Consider the following 19,014-nt stretch of genomic DNA (forward strand, 5'->3'; position numbering starts at 1 on the left):
CCCGCCTTCTACCCTCCCTCTCTCTCTCTTTTGCTCTCTCTCTCTCTCTTGCTCTCTCTCTCTCTCTCTCTCTTGCTCTCTCTCTTTCTCTCTCGCTGTTTATCTTTCCCCTTTCTCTACTTTGCTTTTCATCTCTTTTACTTCTTGTGTATGCACATTACTGCACACTCGACTGCGTTGTGAACCGCTGGCTTTAGAGGTTGAAAAGTTACTGCTGTGTGTTGTGAGTTTATTGCATCTGATGATTGAAGAGAATGAAAGGAAAACGGCATGTGTGTTATTTTAGCGACTTAGATTTCCAGATGATGAATGTCTTTGGTTTATTTATACCACTTGCGTTTCTTTGCATCATGATTAGAGTAATACCACAGTGACAGGGAGCAAAGAGATCCATCAAAGTACAAGCTTTAGTTTTAGTTTAGATAAAATGTACACAAGAGTCTTTACGTTTTTAATTCACTTTTCAATTTTGAATATAGACATTTTGTGAATAAATTTAATTTGTGATACATGTCTTAATAATAATAATGTATGCAAATGTGTGCATACGTTTGTTTAATAACGATGTGCAGATGTAGCCTCACACAATATATTAAATTCATTGCAATATTGTGCATACCACAATATTGCAATAAATTAATCATTTTAATACTTTTAAAGGTTGTGTAAAGTCAAAGTTTTAGCAAAGAGACTGCTTAGTTAGAATGTTAGTTTGTTCTGATGTGTGAAAGATGATTAACTCTTTCCCCACCAGTGTTTTAAAAAAAGTTGCCAGCATTTTTTATGATTTTGACAAAAGTTGAATACCTTCAAGAAAATTTTCTTCTTTCAATATATAAACATACAATATATCACATGAAAGAACAAAAATAAATAAAAATAAAACCTTTCATCCTAACTTTTTCTTCTCTTTTTACCTCTCAAATATGGGTAGGTTTCTTCAAAAATACCAAATTTTGAGCAAAAAGCTGAGATGATTGCATTTTTGTGACGGACTTTTGATAGAGATCAGATTCAGAGCGATCATCAAAACATACACAGAGTTTGAAATGTCTAATGGGTTGCTTCCGGGTTTTATAAGTTGCGTAAGAGCGCCATCTGTTGGATAATAGCGGAAATACGGATTGTCGTTAAAATTCGTCATTGGCAGGGAAGCGTTTTCTGTTGACGTTCAGTAAGAATGTGTATGACCTCTTTGTATGAAATGTGCTATACAAATAAACTTGCCTTGCCTATGTTTGTTATATAATTTTTTTAGTTTTTAAATAAATTAAAATAAAAGTTCAGACTGATTGTTAAAACATAAAGCATTATAATATTGCATATCGTATATTGCATTATTTCGCCAATTATTTAATAATTTTTTTCTTATAAATGGCCACCGTTTTGTTGCAAGAAACACTGGCTAACATATAATAAGTGATTGCTTGGAGAAAATGTGTTGCAGTTTGAATTTTATTTTATTTAAATTAGCTGACCCGTTTGGTCAGATGTGACGAATCGGGTTAGCAGCTTCTACATGCGTTCCCGAACACATGAATATTTCATTCGGTCAGTGCCGCTGTTTCATGCCACCATTACAGCAACAGAAGCTGCCAGGCAACTAAGTGTTTCATATCTGTAATCCTGACACTAGCGTTTTTCAATTAGAGAAATTATTAACTACACGTCCTCCAACCGCAGCACAGCTCGGAGAAAACAAGGTTAATTGGATCTGCAATCAGGGTGTGTAGATAATAAGGTTTAATGATAGCCAGATGAAAGATTGAAAATGATTTGATATATGATTTGGACTTTACATAAGCACAACATGACAGACAACCATACAATTAACACCTGCCTCATTTCAGAGAGAGAGAGAGAGAGAGATAAACAAAAACCTTAGGTGGAGCTAAAGAGCCAAATCCTTCCTGTGTTTTGTTGCAGAAGGGGGTGGAATCCACACACCCCTCGGCTTTTGGCACATTTTAATTTTACACTTAACTGAACATCAAAGAGATGCGTTATCAGTCCTTATCAGAAGCAGCCAGCAGCGCTGAGATATGCCCATCACTTTCTGTCTCCCGGTTTCTCTAACGTACCCTCTAGCAGTAGGTCTGACAATCTTCTTATCAACCCCCCAACCCCTTAGTTTGTGAAAAGAGTTAGTCAGCGAAAAGTAGTGAGTCACCCAGTGTTGATGCTAAAGGGACAAGTGTTGAAATATCCAGCCAACAGATTCGGAAACTTAGAGATATTCAATGTGCATGACATAAAGTCATCAAGGATACGTGTGTGAAGAAAATCCTTTACACTTTCACACAATGTCCTGAAGATACTTAACATCTGAAGAACCTTTCTGTTTCAAGAACCGTTTCCATTTTTTTTCTTTGTAGTAAGGATCTTAAAGGGACAGTTCACCCAAAAATGAAAATAATGTCATTAATGACTCACCCTCATGTTCTTCTTCGAAACACAGTTTAAGATGTTTTATATTTAGTTCGAGAGCTTGTTGACCCTTCATTGAAAATCTACATACGGTATATTGTCCATGTCCAGAAAGGTAATAAAAACATCATCAAAGTAGTCCATGTGACATCAGTGGGTCAGTTATAATGTGTTGAAGCATCAAAAATACATTTTGGTCCAAAAATAACAAAAATACGACTTTATTCAGCATTGTCTTCTTTTCCACGTCTGTTGTGAAGCGCATGTGCGAGACTAAAGTCACATGACTGCAGTGACGTGGCCGACGTGTTATCTGGTGCGCCCCAGATGTTTTTTGTTTGTTTGTTTTTTGTGCACCCAAGCTTGGTTTACAGTCTGAGGGAGACGAAAAAAACTTTGCAAACATGTCTGAGAATAACACTTCATTGCAGTCAGGTGACTTTAGTCTCGCACAGGTGCTTCACAATAGACGCGGAAGAGAAGACAATGCTGAATAAAGTCGTAATTTTTGGACCAAAATGTATTTTTGATGCTTCAACACATTCTAACTGACCCACTGATGTCACATGGACTACTTTGATGATGTTTTTATTACCTTTCTGGACATGGACTGTATACCGTACGTAGATTTTCAATGAAAGGCCAGAAAGCTCTCGGACTAAATCTAAAACATCTTAAACTGTGTTCTGAAGATAAACAGAGGTCTTACGAGTTTGGAACGACATGAGGGTGAGTGATTAGTAACATTATTTTCAGTTTTGGGTGAACTATCCCTTTAAGATTATGTTAAGGTAAGAAAGAAACCTTTGAATAAATGGTTCTTTGAGGAACCAAAAATGGTTCTTTAGCCTGGTTAGAAACCTTTATATTTACCAGTGTATTATTTCTCTCAGCCTTAATAAATGTTTTTACTGAGCTCAGCACTTGGCTTATACCGTCTTGAATTAGGAAGAGAGCCACGTGCATTGTCATTTCAAGATTTCCAGGCCTGGTTTGGACCGGATCGCTGTCATTTGTCATTGGAAATGTTTGCCGTCGGGCAGAAGCTTGTGTCTGTGTGGGCTGTGAGCATATGTGGGCTTTTACACTGATTACGGCACAGGCTTATTTTTACATTTACAATGTGCAGGAGTTCAGCGATGGTTGTGTGAGTCAGTGGTTCAGACCCTTACTGTGAGTTCCCACCAGACGCGCTAGGGGCGGCAAAAACGCGCTATTCGCGCGTAGTTAGATGCTGGAACATTTTGAGTTTACTCGCTGTATTCGCGCGTGAAAGCCGCGCGTGAAATTCTAGTCATTCGAGACATTCACGCGGAAATTCGCGTCATGGGAGGGGTTTCCGCCAGGCCGGAGATCCAAGCATTCACCCACTCCTTCAAGAGCTGCCCTGACGGCCGCCTGCAGCGCTACTTCCGGCCGGCCTCAGTTAGATGACCGTGACGGTGGGAGTATTTCCTTCGAGGACTGCAGAGCGCCTGTCTATCGGTCTCCGGTCAGTAAATCATTGAATATTCTGTGTGATTACAAGTAATTAATGACTGAGAAACTCGATAGACATAAATGGGTTGGTTTCCCGGACAGGGATTAGCTTAAACCAACTGTTGTAGACAAAAGTTAATTGTCATTTCAAGTGCAGTATTGATAACTGTGTGTTCAGAAGACTATGGGGCGGTTTCCCCTTATGGAAATGAATGTATGTTTGTGGTAAACGTGTAGTAACCATACTATTTTGGTGTATTGATTATTATTAGTAAAACCATGGTTAACTTTCGTAAGGACAGTGATTAAACTAGTCATAGACTAAAATAAATGTAAGAGCTGTCCAAACTGAAAACCACTTGCACTGTCATATCTTAAAATACATTAGTGTCCTTTGTTTTGTCTCAAAATGCACACAAGTAATGTTTTTAGTAAGGTAAAACTTGTTATTTCCTAAACTAATTGGGCAGGTAACTGCTATATTAGACTATCATTCAATATTATGTTTTTGCAATGTAGCAAGCAAATCAGAGCAAATGTTAAATAAATGTAAAGGAGATTTAATTAAGCTTGTTGTTGTTTAACTGTAAAAAGTAAAGCGAAATGAAGATATCACAAACACCAGTTTTATAATTTTATATTTGCTAATATGGAATTGCAATCTGCATTTATGACAATGTTTATTTTATTTTCTCTCTTTCAGATATCTTACCACTGAAGACTCCTCCCGTATAATCACCACCAGCTTCTGTTGATGTCTAAACAAAGTCTAAACTGTGATTTACTATGTTGTGCGCAAAGTAAAATACCAAAACCTTTGGTGACTGTATAGACCATTTATTTATACAAAATATATCAATATATACAAAGAACCTTTACAACTATTTACATAGAGGAATAAGAAAGGATCTTGCTTGGAAGGGGGAGAGCCAAAGTGAAGGAGAGGAGAGAAAGTCTGGTTCATTACCTGCAGAGATTGCTGCCTCTTTTTTAAAACTACATTGTAGGCTCCACATTAAGCACAACTGTGCTGCTTTAATAAATTAATTTGTGAACTTTAAATTTAACAATTTTTTTTATCTAGCAACCTCTGCAGGTAAGGGACCAGACTCAAGAGGAAGAGCTCATCCTCTGAGCGTGGAGGCGGTGCTGGATCTACAGGACTGGTCCGGACTCCGGAGTGCTTCTAGGAGACTGCCGCTTCACCACTGATGGCTGCTATCTAGGCCTTCTCTGAGCTCTTCATCTTGGTGGCGCTGTATCAGATGATAACACATTTTGTACAATGAGAAGACAGAAAAGGATTAAACTTATTCACAAATTGTCAGTGTTGTGTGCTTACTGTAAATATAACATGCATGTAAACATGGCCATTATTACCTGCGGTGACAGCTGCAGATGTTGATGGGTTGGCATGGGAAGCAGAAGCAGCAGCAGGTTCATAGGGGACACAGGCTCACCACCATCAAAAGAACCAGTCGGCTTTGTAATGACAATATGAAATATTAATACAACATTATACATATGGCACATTATATTAGTCAGAGAGAAATTAATTTTCATTTACAACTAATGTTGACTTTTCATTATAAAAAAACAACATATATGCCCTGTTGTGTTGCTTCACTTGGCAATAAGACTACGTGGAAAATTAATAGTGTATACTATAAATAGTTTAATTATTTATTAAAAAAGACTAAATATGAATAGAAGAAACAAGTAATAAATTCATAAGACAAAATACTACTGGTTTTATCAACCCAAAACAAATAAAATCTTAGTTTTGACCATTAAACACAGATAGGCCTACATAAGAGCCAGGGAATTCCTGTCAGGGATTTAGCCCAGTTCAGGCTATGGTCAGCGGGGAAGGAGAACACTGACGTCCGCCTGCTACCTCTGGATCTCATGACCGAATCTGTCTAAGCAAACATTCAAATAGGCGCCATCTCTACTAATCGACTGCATATTTGAATATTGTACATATATATTCTCGACTGAACTAATCTTAAAACTACACTTTGTGTCCAAAAAACGGTAATATTGGTAATAAACGTAATAAACGGTCCGTAGGCCTATATTGAGTTATTAGGACATTGCTTACATGTATAGCTCAAATTAAGTAAACTTACCAGATTGTTCGATCCTCCTCACTCACTTTCTTCCAACCAAGATCTTTTAAATTCCTGTTTCGGTAAAAAGTACGAAGATGTCTCACGACGATTGATCTCCATTGTTTTGCATTTCTGCCTCCACCGTCTGCTGGCTTCCTGTAATCACGTCACTACTAGAGAAAGCTCCTGATTGGTTAACGCGGCGCGAATGTCCGCCAAAGTTCAAATTTTTCAACTTGAGCGTTTCCCGCGAATCGGCGTCAACGCTCAAAGCGCTCAATTCGCGCTGCGCCGTTCGCGCGTCAACGCTCGAAACGCTCAATTCACGCCGCGCCATTCGCGCAAAAAGCTCATTTCGCACCGCGCCATTCGCGCGTACCGCGCAGCAGGATGTCTATTCGCGTCTTTGCATTGACTTAACATGTAAATCACTCGCGCTTAACGCCCCTAACGCGTCTGGTCGGAATGCACCATTAAGCTGACTGCGGTCGGTGTGTGTTTGTGTGTATGTGTAAGCTCAGTGGAGTGGATCCTCTCCCAGTGTAAGCTCTGCCCCAGTGCTTTGGACCGGCCTTTGAGAGGTGCTTCTAAAAAACAAGACATAAAAACACTTTTCACACTGTAAACAGTGCAAGTGTGACGGGTCTCTCCAGATCTCAGTGGCATCCAGAGCCTTGGGCCTAATCCACTGAACATCATCTCTCTCTCTCTCTCTCTCTCTCTCTCTCTCTCTCTCTCTCTCTCTCTCTCTCTCTCTCTCTCTCTCTCTCTCTCTCTCTCTCTCTCTCTGAATAATGGGTGATGGTATCTGTTAAGGTGTTATAATAAAATAGCAAAGGTGATAATAAACAACAGGTAAGCAAAGAGATATAAGTACATAGTAAATGTGTGGGAGATGTTATGAATACCTCAAAAGCAGTGTGTAAATGAGTGTAAAACAGGGTGAGAGTCGGGGGAGAGACAATTACAACATAACAAAATACACAATCACAATGCAGTGCAAGAAATATAAACGCAAACAAGTGTAAACATCACAGCAGATGTTTTACAGAAGTAAGAAACATCCCAGTCAGGATCTTCGATATATGTGGTATTAGAGATGTAACAATTACAGGTTTAATAGTTAACCGTGATAAAAATGTTCGATGGTTAGTATTATTGTGTCATTTTTTTTTTTTTATTACCGCTTAACCGTGCCAGTGTCACGGCTCGAAAACCCCTGTCCAGCATCAACAAATTTAAAGGGGCCATGGCATGAAAATCTGACTTTTTCCATGTTTAAGTGCTATGATTGGGTCCCCAGTGCTTCTATAAACCTAGAAAATGTGAAAAAGATCAACCCAGTAACTAAGTTTTGGTAAACCATTTTCTACTACAAGCACATGAAAAAATAGGTCGTTGAAATTTGGCTCCCTTTATGATGTCATAAGGAGCTCTTATTATAATAATACCGCCCCTTAATCTGCACTATCCAACCACAACACTGCCATTTAGTGCAGAGAAAAGCACAATTGAGTTTTAATTGCAACAAACCACCATCATTGTGATCAGTGTTTGAATTTTATCAGCTCATTTGCATTTTAAAGGACACACCCAAAACGGCACATTTTTGCACACACCTACAAAGTGGCATATTTAACATGCTATAATAAATTATTTATATGGTATTTGAGCTAAAACTTCACATATGTGCTCTGGGGACACCAAAGATTTATTTGACATCTTAAAAAGTCTTGTGCCATGGCCCCTTTAAGCAATAACATGAGATAAACAGATTCATTTACATCTGCTCCCATGTGTTTGTGATGACAGTGCTTCACTGACTGAATTTAAATCCCCAAAATTTAGGGAAATCTATATTTCTTTAGGCAGATTCATCTTTTCTATTCATTTTCCATGAAATGATGTGATCTGATGAGTTTAAAGCTTTATTTGTTTCTTCTGTGATTGCTGTAAGCGCAGGTGTCGTGTAGTTTACTCCTGGGTCCTAAAGTTCACCCTTTTTCTCACAACATACGCAGCCAGATGACTTGCTGATTTGTCCTGTGTTTATAGGATTAAATCTGATTTACTCACTTGTGTTTTATCTAAACTAGATGAATATTTATCTCACAACCCTAAATGTGCCCTGATTAATGTTATTTATTTGACGTTTATGTGAACAAAAGTGCACTTATATGTAAAATTTGGTTTGAATCAGTACTTTATTTTTACATTTCTAGAAGTTGTTCACCAAGCCATGATAATATTGATTACCGGAGTGATTCACTATAAACGTGATGTAAAATGTTCATACCATTTCATCTCTATGTGGTATTCAGTAGTCAGATGGCAGAATCTGGTTTGGAGTTCCTGGTGGTCTTAAATAGGGGGATGTGGGGCCATCTGTGTATCATGACAATTTGGGAAATGTAGGAGGGGTTCTTGATGATAAACTGTGTTCTTCTGACATTCCTCTTGTTGCAGATGTCCTGAATGATGGGACAGGGTGTTTTTATCACATACAACAGAGATTGTGGAGTTTGCATTTAAATTGGCATTTTACATATATTCATATGACACATTTTTATAATTATCATAAGAAAATGTAAAACATCTGTTTATGAAGCCCGACTTGCATTAGCAGCGCAAATGGTAGTGAGTTTGATTCCCAAAACACACATACTGATGAAAAATGTAAAGCATGAATGCATTGTAAGTCACTTTGCATCGGCCAAAATGCATGGATAGTGTAAATGAACTAATAAACAAACTGCTGATGGATATTCTTTTGTAAACTGAATTTCAAAACAATCGCACTAGACTACTGATTTAAAATAACATCAGCGTAACATTTTAAGAATTGGATTTGATGATATTGCATTTAATACGATGACAATAAACATTTAAACATGTATAATTATAATAACCCATGCCAGTAACTGACGTTCTTGCCAGTCAGTCTCATTTAAAATTCCTCATCTGTTCATTTAAACACACGCACATCTTCTTTGACCTTCACGTGGCCAATTAAAACAGCCGTAAATGTGTCCTTTCTGGTTTAAACCGGTTCTGAATGCAGCTCGCTGGCGTGTGTACTAATAAGAGTCTCATTTTCCCGATCTGTCGTATTAAAATGCGTTTCATTACGTCCGTACATCAGCCATAGATGTCCTCCTACACAACGCGTCTGTTTTCGAGTTGATGAGGTTTCAGCGTGTTTGTTAAGCACATGGTGTAGGTGACCTCTGGAAACAGATGATCCACAGACCCCTAATTACAGCCCACCCGACCGTTCTTCAGTGCCTGAAACAAAGCATTCCTGCCACCCGTAAACGTCTCCTCCTCTTATTGTGTGGTCTCTGAGATGGAAAGGTTTTGAGCTCTTGGGTCAAGCGGGAGCCATAAAACTGTGTCTCTTAAGAGAGAAATAGTGAGCGTTGGAGTGACGCTGATGTTGGATGAGGCTTTTCAGTCTTTAAGTATAAAACTTTATGACAAGAGTAAACCCATGCAGTATATTCTGTATAGGGATCGGCATTAAAGCAGCTTGTCTTGGGGGATTGATTTTGGGGATGGATTTATTGGTGCATGCAGATTTCTTTAGTTTGTCCATGTGACCACCTAAGCGTTTTGCTAAATAGTCTTGCAAAGAATAGAAATATTTTGGCAAGATATTTCAATGAAAAGCGATTCCATTTTTTAAAATCAGTTATGAAAATGCAGTGCAAGTTATACAATAAATAAACGTTTACATTTGTTATATTTAAAAAGTGCTTTTTGATAAGACCAAAGTCATGTTGTAGATAATGATGACTCTTTATTAGTTTGATTAGTACGTGCCTTAACTCAGCATTTGTTCATATTTAAGTAGAAAATAACTTATAACGTCATTATAAAGTGTTAACCATATTTTTGCAACAAAACCCATGGTTTAACCATAGTTATACCACGGGTCTGTTGAATACTGTATTCTGATTGGTTGAGAAATGTTCAGTGGGTATCCATTACTTTTTGATAACCGCACACCTACTGTTACTTGTTAAATGTCTTAAAAATAGGCACCAAAGCAATGTTTGTGGTATAAGAGGAATAATGGACTCCGGTCCTTTGAATAATTTGAAAATAATCCACACCTGCGGTGTAACGTGCCGCATTACCACCTTGGGTGTGCATTATTTTCCTATTATTCAATGGCTCGTCGTCAATTATTCCTTACTTATGGTAGTAAAACCATGGTTTTGGCAATGGTGATCTATATGCTATATTTTATAAGAGATCACAAACTGCAATTGCTTATAAGCATTCAACTTTCTGCCATCTTAATGTAAGCAAACAAATGCATGGATGGACCTTTGTTGATGGAGAGGCATGTCAACAGACCAAAATATCTTGGACTGGTGGAGACGAGGTCTTTTGGTTTAGGCGTTCACCCTAGCAACTTCAAAGCAATGTCCTGGCAACCATCCATAATATATAAGCACTGTGTCGGTGAGTTTTGTATGGACATGCACCTGTAGTTTTATTTTCAGTCCTTTATAGAGGATGTTAGTGCAAATACCTCGTCGTAATGACTTCAAATTAATGTTCCATAATAATTTACAGATAATTAATGTAGTCTCACAAAAGTACTTTTTTATTTACATATTTGAATATAAAGCATTACAAATAAGTTGTAATTTTATGACTCTACTGTTGGCTAAATGCTGCGTCATTATATGAAAGTGGCATTGATTGACAGCTAGCCTGTTTTTCTGTAATCTCTCTCCCTCCATAACATTTATCATTACAGAAAGCTTAATTAGCTCATGTATGTATTTAACCTTAAAGAGCATCACAGCGGGGACACAATTCACCAAGACTAATGACCACAGAGATTTTCAAACCGGCCCGTTTTCCCAATGGGACACCGGCACCTCCCTGTTCCTCCTTTTTTCCCACACAGCTTTCTCTCCCTCATTCTCACTTTGATGCTCTTAATGTCTCTGACTTCTGTCCTCTCCGCCTGTTTTCTTATTTCCAAGACCTTTCCTTCATTCACGCTTTCGTTCTGTCCCAAATCTGGTCTTTCATTAAGGAGCCACAGGCAGAGTTAATTAATTGTCAGTTGAGTGACAGTGACGCCATTAGCTCAGCAGGAATCGCGCTGACTGCTGCTTTAAACCGGACCCGTGGCTGTACAGGAAGTGAGACGGGGACGTCTGTCATCGGCTAGGCATTAAACAGCCCGAACTTAACGCATCGCTGAATCAAACCACAGCAAACAGGCTGGCACAGAGATTTAGTGAAAGGCCCCTGCCAGTTTCACACGGACCGGACCTGGTTCTTTCTTCTCTCGTGCCAGCTGCTAGTGATAAGCTATCTTGTTTTACATTAGCAGACGCTTTAAGCTAAAGCAGAGAAGGTCAAAACTAATGTTGAGATCGGATGTTTTCCTTTTGATAAAAGACTTAAGACTAATAATAGACGGAAAGTGAGAGTGCTGATTTCATGCTTTTTTTAAATGTTTTGTGAGGTACGTGTTAAAGCTAGTGGTCTACTTATCCGTTCAAGTGGGTTGTATTTGTTTGTGCATCTTCCAAATGGTAATATCGTAGTATTATTTACTTGGCTTGTTTGTGTACCATGATGATTTAAGGTACTGCAGAGAGTGTTATAGCGATGTCCAAAACCCTTTGCCATTACCATGGTAGTATATATAAAGAGTTTGGTTCCAAAACACAATAAAACAGTTTGACTAATTTGGGTAAAAACGTGTTTTCTATATCAAGAAAGTGACAAGATGAAAATCACTATTTTCTGTTACAAACTTTCACATAGCATCTTTAAGTTATAATAACAAAAAAAATCCAAATCCATAATTTGATTTTGAGTTTTTTTTAAGCTGACCCGACCCAAACTAAACCAAACCATGGGGTACTATGCAATGAAAAAAGAGCCATTATAGACCTCAGCTGAGCTTCTCCACCGTGTCATCTGTCATTTCAAATGCGCTGGCACTTAAATTTAGAAAAAATAGATTTGATTGGCTGTCAATGGTTTATTGTTCATCAGTTGGAAAAAAAATTCTCAGAAATTGATCCCAACGATATCGCTCATTGTATCTGTATAGTTATAGTTGTGGTGTGAACTCCGCTATTCTTTTTAATATAAAACGATTTGTGAAACTATTTTTATAGTTATCATTATAATGTGTACCATTTACACAACACAGTTTTCAACTAAAAATGATACTTTATATACGTTTTGGCCATTCATTGACAGAGAAACTTACTAAATTATTAAAAACTATACCGATATCAAACCAGTGCAAAGATAGCAAAGACATGAATTTGTGATAACGGGGACATCGAATACGACTGGCATTATACGGTATTTATTTATACTAGTTTTCGTGGATCTATGTGAACGTTGATCGTTGTGACATAGCTGTTGTCTGTATGTGAAAAACACAAAGGATAAACTTTACATGGCGATCATGTGAAAGTACCCTGAATCACATTTTTGTGTGATTTTTGTTTTAATGATGTTAGATGTCATTTATGATGTTATGATGATATTAATTCAGCCTTTGTAAAGACTTGACACATGAACAATAAATTGTATTTACAAGTCAACAACATCATGCTTAAATCCACCAATCAGAGCGTTAGAAAACTCCCCCAACACTCAAAATCATACAGGCCATTTAAAAACCAGCCGAAGAATAAGGTCAAAAATATCATGTAACGTTTAATTGGAACAGCTCCCAAGTGATCCGGAGTATGATTTATTTTTCTCTCTCTCTATGCACGAGGAAAGGAAGCATATTTCATGGATTAAGGCTTATGAAGACCGAAAATGGGATTAAAAAGGTAGGAGGAATGGAAAAATGAGAAATAGGCAGCGAGCGACTGAAACTGACTGCTCTGGAAATTATATATGTAAGCAACAATTCATTTTTTCTTGCAGCCGACCCGCAGTAAAAGATTGGATTTCTCGTACGATTTTGTGTGTGCGTTCCTCGGCTCCTGCGCCGCCCGAACGTGTGGCATGAATTTCTGTGCCTCGCCTACTCGGGCTTTTTATGTTTCAACAGAGAAAAGTGCTTAGCTCTGTGATAAGCGGGATATGCACAATAAGGTTAATGGAGAGACTGTCAACAGGCAGTAAGCTGCCAGGCCTCTCCTAATGGGGTGCTAATCAGTGTGAGGGAAAAACCCTACTGGGGAAACAAGCAGCTGCTGGGTGGATGGATAGAGTTACCGTCGCAGTGGACCAGCGTAAAAACACGGGATGGTGGTGTTGTGATGTCACGCAGAAAAATTAAACTGAGTAATCCGTCATGCCAGAGACATTGATTTATTTATTCTTCACGCCGTTCCAGCATATATGGCTATATTCATGGCGAGAACTGGTTAATCCATATACAAATTAATCCAACGTGATTTATATGCACTTTGGGAGAAAGGAAAGTTTTATATTCACCTAACCTGCATGTCTTTGGACTGTTGGAGAAAGCCAGAGTAAACCCACGCTGACACAGGAAAAACATGCAAACTCCACACATAAAGGCCACCCGACCCAGCCGGGGACCTTATTGCTGTGAGGCAACAGTGCTACCCACTGTGCCACCGCTGTGAATGCAAACATGTTGTAGTGTCCCGATGTATCTTTTTACCTGCAGTTTTGGAGTGCATATATATTTTTAAGCAGTAAGCCATGAGAGGCGGTGCATTACAGAGATTTTATTACTGTTAAAGGTAAAGTGTGCCTTTCACATCTGCTCATATGTCATAGGACGCAAGACACTGGCAAAGAACTTTGGTGCTCAGACCTGTTTTATAGCATTATTATAAATATAGTTTATATTATCAATATATATTATATAATAAAGTACTATAGCAGAAAGGTGTTTGACTTTAAAACTAAAAAAGTTTCTTTAGCTTTAAATCATATTTTGCACAAATTTTTGCACGAGTTGGCCAGATTTCATTAGACTTCAAATGCGTACTCTTAAACCATGGGCCTGTTGAATGCTTTATTCTGATTGGTTGAGTAATGTTTCACGGTTGTTATTTTACTGTAAAACGCACACTTATAACCTATAAAATGTCTTAAAAGAACCTCCAGAGCAATGTTTGTGGTAAGCAAGAAAAATTTACTTATAGTAATAATTGAAGTGATAAGTGCCGCATTACCATTTTGGGTGTGCATAATTTCCAAACAATCAATGGCCCGTTGTCAATTATTCCTTACATTCCTCATATATACACATATTTTGTGTTTAAAAAAAGTGTATAATTTAATAACTGTATGTGCGAGAATTAAAACCTTGAATCTTGCCATCACAGACTGACCTCTTGACTCAGTGCAATGAATACGAGCTTAAAAGCTGTGTGGTTTGTTGTGTTAGAGAAAATTAAATGACACTTTCTTAAACATGCTAGGGTTTTTTTTAGCCCATAGTTGGGACAGTAAGGGACAACCCCACTTTTGGGTTAAATAAAATAGTTTAAAATAACCCGGGTTATAACCCAACAGCAGGGTTTGCCCCTTTTTGACGCAAATATGGATTTAAAGATAATCATGTATAATTAAATATTCGTAACATATTGTTTTGTGACATACTTTAACCCTTTAACTTCCACACCAAGATAAAGGCATTTGAAAAATGTTTCGTTTGCATTTCTTATCTCCTTATGTCGCTATAGTTAACACACTCAATGGATATTTTTTCAACACATCCCATCATTTTTTTTAATGTCAGCCTCTACCAAATGGTAGATATGTCACTTTAAGAAATTCATACACATTCTATGAAAATCAGAAAATATGAACTATAATTCAATTTTTTTTAAACATAATAAAAATAAAATAGTTTTGTATATTAAATCTTCTTTATTTATTGAAGTTAAAATATTTCAGGTTTTCATTTTAACACAGGAAATGAAAAATTTTTGTTTTGTTTTTAACAATAATAAATAACTAAAAGTAACAAAAATAAAGTTATTACATTCTTTCTGCATTCAAAATCTAAAATAAAAGAAGGCAAAAGATAGTAATACAATGGCATTTTAGGTTAATTTATGATTCAAGAAGCACACTGTCAAGTGTGGTAATGCAACAGGATATTTTTTTTTTTGATAAATAAAAAAAAATTTTGTAAACCTGCAATGCTGTGTAGAGTAAGCCAACATTAGAAACAATCCTTCATACAATAAAAAACATCATTTTATGATTTTCATACATTAATTATATGAATTCATTATATTTATTTCAACAAAAAATATGTGAAAAAAGTGGCAAAAAATACATATTTAAAAAAAAATCTCTATAGACCGTTTCAGCAGTAACAACATAAACAAGCGTCTGTCGCGGTCCGCACGTAACTTCCGGTAAACTCCGCTAAGAATAAATAACAACAAAGTTCTTTAAACGTAGTTTATTTATATAACAAGCAAAAAAACAACACATAGATTACCTAGGAAACCAAAACATTTGTTATTTTCGACGAGGCATTCGTTCAAAAGAACAGTTTAGTAACTAGTCAGACCACTAAAAAAACAAAACCAGAAGTAAGGTTCGGATCCAGACGTGTATCACGTGCGTCCGATGAAACCGTCTATATATTCAATAAGAAATAACAATAGCTGTGTGATATTCATAGCTGTAAAGGATCATAAATTTATATTTCTCAGCAAATAGTACACTCGACTGCAGAAATGGATAATCTGAAAACATTACTATAGCTTTTCTACATTTACCATAAAGTGACGACATCAACCGTTTGGTTGAGCATGTTTTTGAAAAATTATTAAAAACATACGAACGTTTTTTCATGGCACCAATTAACATCATTTTGTAAAGGCTCTTACAGTGTAATATGTCAAAAAAGATGCTTTCCTTGCAAAATTTCAACAAGAACAGTTCCATGGCAGGAGGGATTTCTTTCTCTCTGACATCCGTTTAAGATGATGTGTTGTCGATTGACACTTTGACATCTAGTGATTTTTTTGGCATAACAAAGCTCAACCAAATAGTAGAGATGGCTCAATCAGCTTGGGTTAAGTTAAGTACTCATCTCAATAAAATATAGGGACTCAAAATATGCTCAACCATTTGGTCGAGCAGGCAGTGGGTTCCAGGTTGTGACATCATCTCTTATTTCCTTAGTTTACAGTTCATCATTTCATAAAATCCAGTCAGATATTACAGTCATAACTGTTTGTTATCAGTGCTTGTGTTGTGTTAATGTACCTGCCATTATGGTTATGTAGCATAAAGAGTTATGTGCTGGTATTACCAGCCTGCTCTTTAGTTAACAAGCTCTTCAGCTTATCTGTAACCTTTAAGCCATGTTGAGCAAACACTTCATCCTTGGCTTGTTTAATTCATAATTAAGTCGTGATTGGAGCTTGTTAATGAGAACAAACAAACTGACATTAAGAGAGAAGGTGCATGAAATGTCTTCGGGGTGCAGTTGTCTTCAATTTAAAGGCTGTGTATATGGAGGATGGCTGCTGTTAATGGCTTCATGAGAATATGTGATCTATATTAGTCATAACAGAAAACAATCTGTCAAACAGTTATGGTTTATATTATAAACAATAGCTGTTTGACAGATTGTTTTCTTTAGTAACTTTATAATCATTTTTCTGTTTGTTCATTAATGTCATGGGAGACGCTCACAAATCTACATTTGTTACCTTATAAAGGCAGTGGCGGTTTGTGTTTATTAAAATAGAGTAAAATTATGTACAAGAACAAAATACAGGAGCCGTTCAACGGTTTATCCAAAACAACTTATGAGACATTTAAGGTAAATGTGACCTTATCTGTGTAATCCAGGTTACAGTCTCATAATCTAGTTAGGAGCAGCAAGTTTGATTTCAATCTTTGACATGATCATCTCTTATAGAGAGAGAGAGAGTGGTAATTTGTTTACGTTTCTCTCATTAAATTGTATTTGAATGATGCTGCTTTTGTTCCAGATGATGGTTTGAGTTTATTAGTCATGGTCAGAGGAATTATCAAGAGGGCTTTTTTTCGCAAATGATGTTTTTGGATGGAACTAATGATGTAATCCGCTAAAACTTCTGAGTGCTCACACATGATGGAGCAGCTGCGGCCCGATTGTAAACTGCAAAATCTTGATGAAAAGCCCATAATGGTCCATTAGCAAAATCACCTGTGCTAAATATCTATGACTGCAGTCTGTTAGCGCTCCTCGATGGCCTGTAATTTCTCCCCGTTGTTTTCCGCATCTTGAATCAGCCTCTTGTGAAGGTGCTTGGAAACTTTTAAAGAGATGGATTTTAGCTGAAAACCTCTGAAGTTGCGTCAGGGTTGGGTAATTGAGAGCGATGAGCGCATTGATGGAAATGTGTTCGGTATTTCTTCTGTTTGTTCAGTATTGAAGTTTGTTCTGTACTTACACTGCTCATATGAAACGTTGTACATCTCTTCTGTATATCATCCATGAATGATGTTAATGCAGATGCTGTTTTGCAAGAATGAGTAAAAAGTTGCTAATCTGAAGAAGCCCCGCCCTCAGTTGAATCTCATTGGTGCAAAATCCTGTTCCACATTGCCGTATATTTCATCAACTTTACATTTATGCATTTGCCTCATGCTTTTATCCAAAGCGACAGTGTTTTCAAGATATACATTTTCCCTTCAAATCTAATGCATGAGTTTTTTTTTGCTAATGCTATGCTTTACCAACCGACAGTGTTTCCACATTTTCTTGAAAGTTTGTGAATCTGGAGGGGGAAAATTCAAGGCCCTGTGAAGTTTTTGATAATATACGTACATAGAAACAGGTCATTGAAAGTGCTTGAAACTATTTTATGCAAAAAAAATCATTTTATTCCCTGTGTAGTGTAGGATAATATCTTAAAAATTCTAGACTTTTTAAGCACACGTGCTAAACTGTTGGCTTTAAATGCTTATATCTTCTGTATGCGAATGTTGATTCATACCAAAATGCTTTTTTGCATATAGTTCTGTTTGACAAATGAAGACGTCTCGGGTTACGTATGTAACTGTTGTTCCCTGAGAAGGGAACGAGACGCTGCGTCTCCCTTGCCGTACTTCCTGCGTTCCTGTAACATCGTCTTTGGCAATATTTCAGATAGTGATATACTTCCTGGCTCCCGCGTCACCCTGTCTTTGTCGTTAAGCCTCACCATTGGTTGAATTTTATATACACATTCAGACGCACTTACCCCTGGATGCGTCCACAAAGTGTCACCTCAGTGACGCAGCGCAGATTCCCTCAAAAAGGACTTGTAACAATGTATCTTAAAAGGTAACACGATGTAACCTTGCTCTCACTTGAAATGTGTCCTCACATTTAGTCCTTGAATTTGAGGGTATTGGACCTGGAATGTCCTTGAAAGGTCCTTGAATTTGAAGGTAACTTAGGTGTGGGAACCCTGAACGGAGCTAAGGATGTTAAACACCAATTGTTTAAATAGGCTATGATTTTGTAACTTTACACAGAGGCTATGTAAACATTGAATTTGGATCTGTTGCATGTCGGCAGTCGTAACCTGTGATGGCAGAACTTGTCAGCATTCAATCATGACATAACGCATGCTAACACAACAAAACGCTAGAAGCCAATCACGACACTCCGAGTTGAAAGTTTTCTCATTAACTACACTCATCCGTATGATATGTATTCAAGTTAACGCTCGTGGAAGTGATACGGTCAGATGTGTTTTTACAGGCCTCCAGTCGCACAGAGTCATTTATCATTAACGGTTCTACGTTGTCATCGTTTGCAAAACTAAAGGTGATTCATCGTGCTCATTTCGCAGCATGAAGGCATTGCTGCACTTCCCCTGCTGCCGACGCCACCTGTGCACCCTCTGTGTCTCCGCCAGGAGTAAATCCTTTTTTACAAACACCCAATATGAAAATGAGATTTATTGTCGCACTGATACACAAACCTGTGCTGATGGATGGAGGTTTGGGTTAAGGAGTTGCATCATTGTTAAGCGTGCAGGTTTTTTGGCGCTTGCAGACG

General features: G+C 37.5%; 1 protein-coding gene and 1 long non-coding RNA gene across 2 annotated transcripts in view; one reads left to right on the top strand and one right to left on the bottom strand.

The window, feature by feature from the left end:
* Positions 1–19,014, top strand: part of plxna3 (plexin A3) — a 181,298-nt gene that overhangs the window by 110,573 nt on the left and 51,711 nt on the right.
* LOC135730268 (uncharacterized) lies at positions 4,691–6,194 on the bottom strand. The gene is made up of 3 exons (XR_010525933.2): positions 6,039–6,194; positions 5,287–5,388; positions 4,691–5,162 (listed from the first exon to the last, which is right to left on the bottom strand). It is a non-coding gene; the product is annotated as an uncharacterized lncRNA (long non-coding RNA).

Source organism: Paramisgurnus dabryanus, chromosome 11 (assembly GCF_030506205.2).
Source record: "Paramisgurnus dabryanus chromosome 11, PD_genome_1.1, whole genome shotgun sequence".
NCBI classification, from domain to species: domain Eukaryota; kingdom Metazoa; phylum Chordata; class Actinopteri; order Cypriniformes; family Cobitidae; genus Paramisgurnus; species Paramisgurnus dabryanus.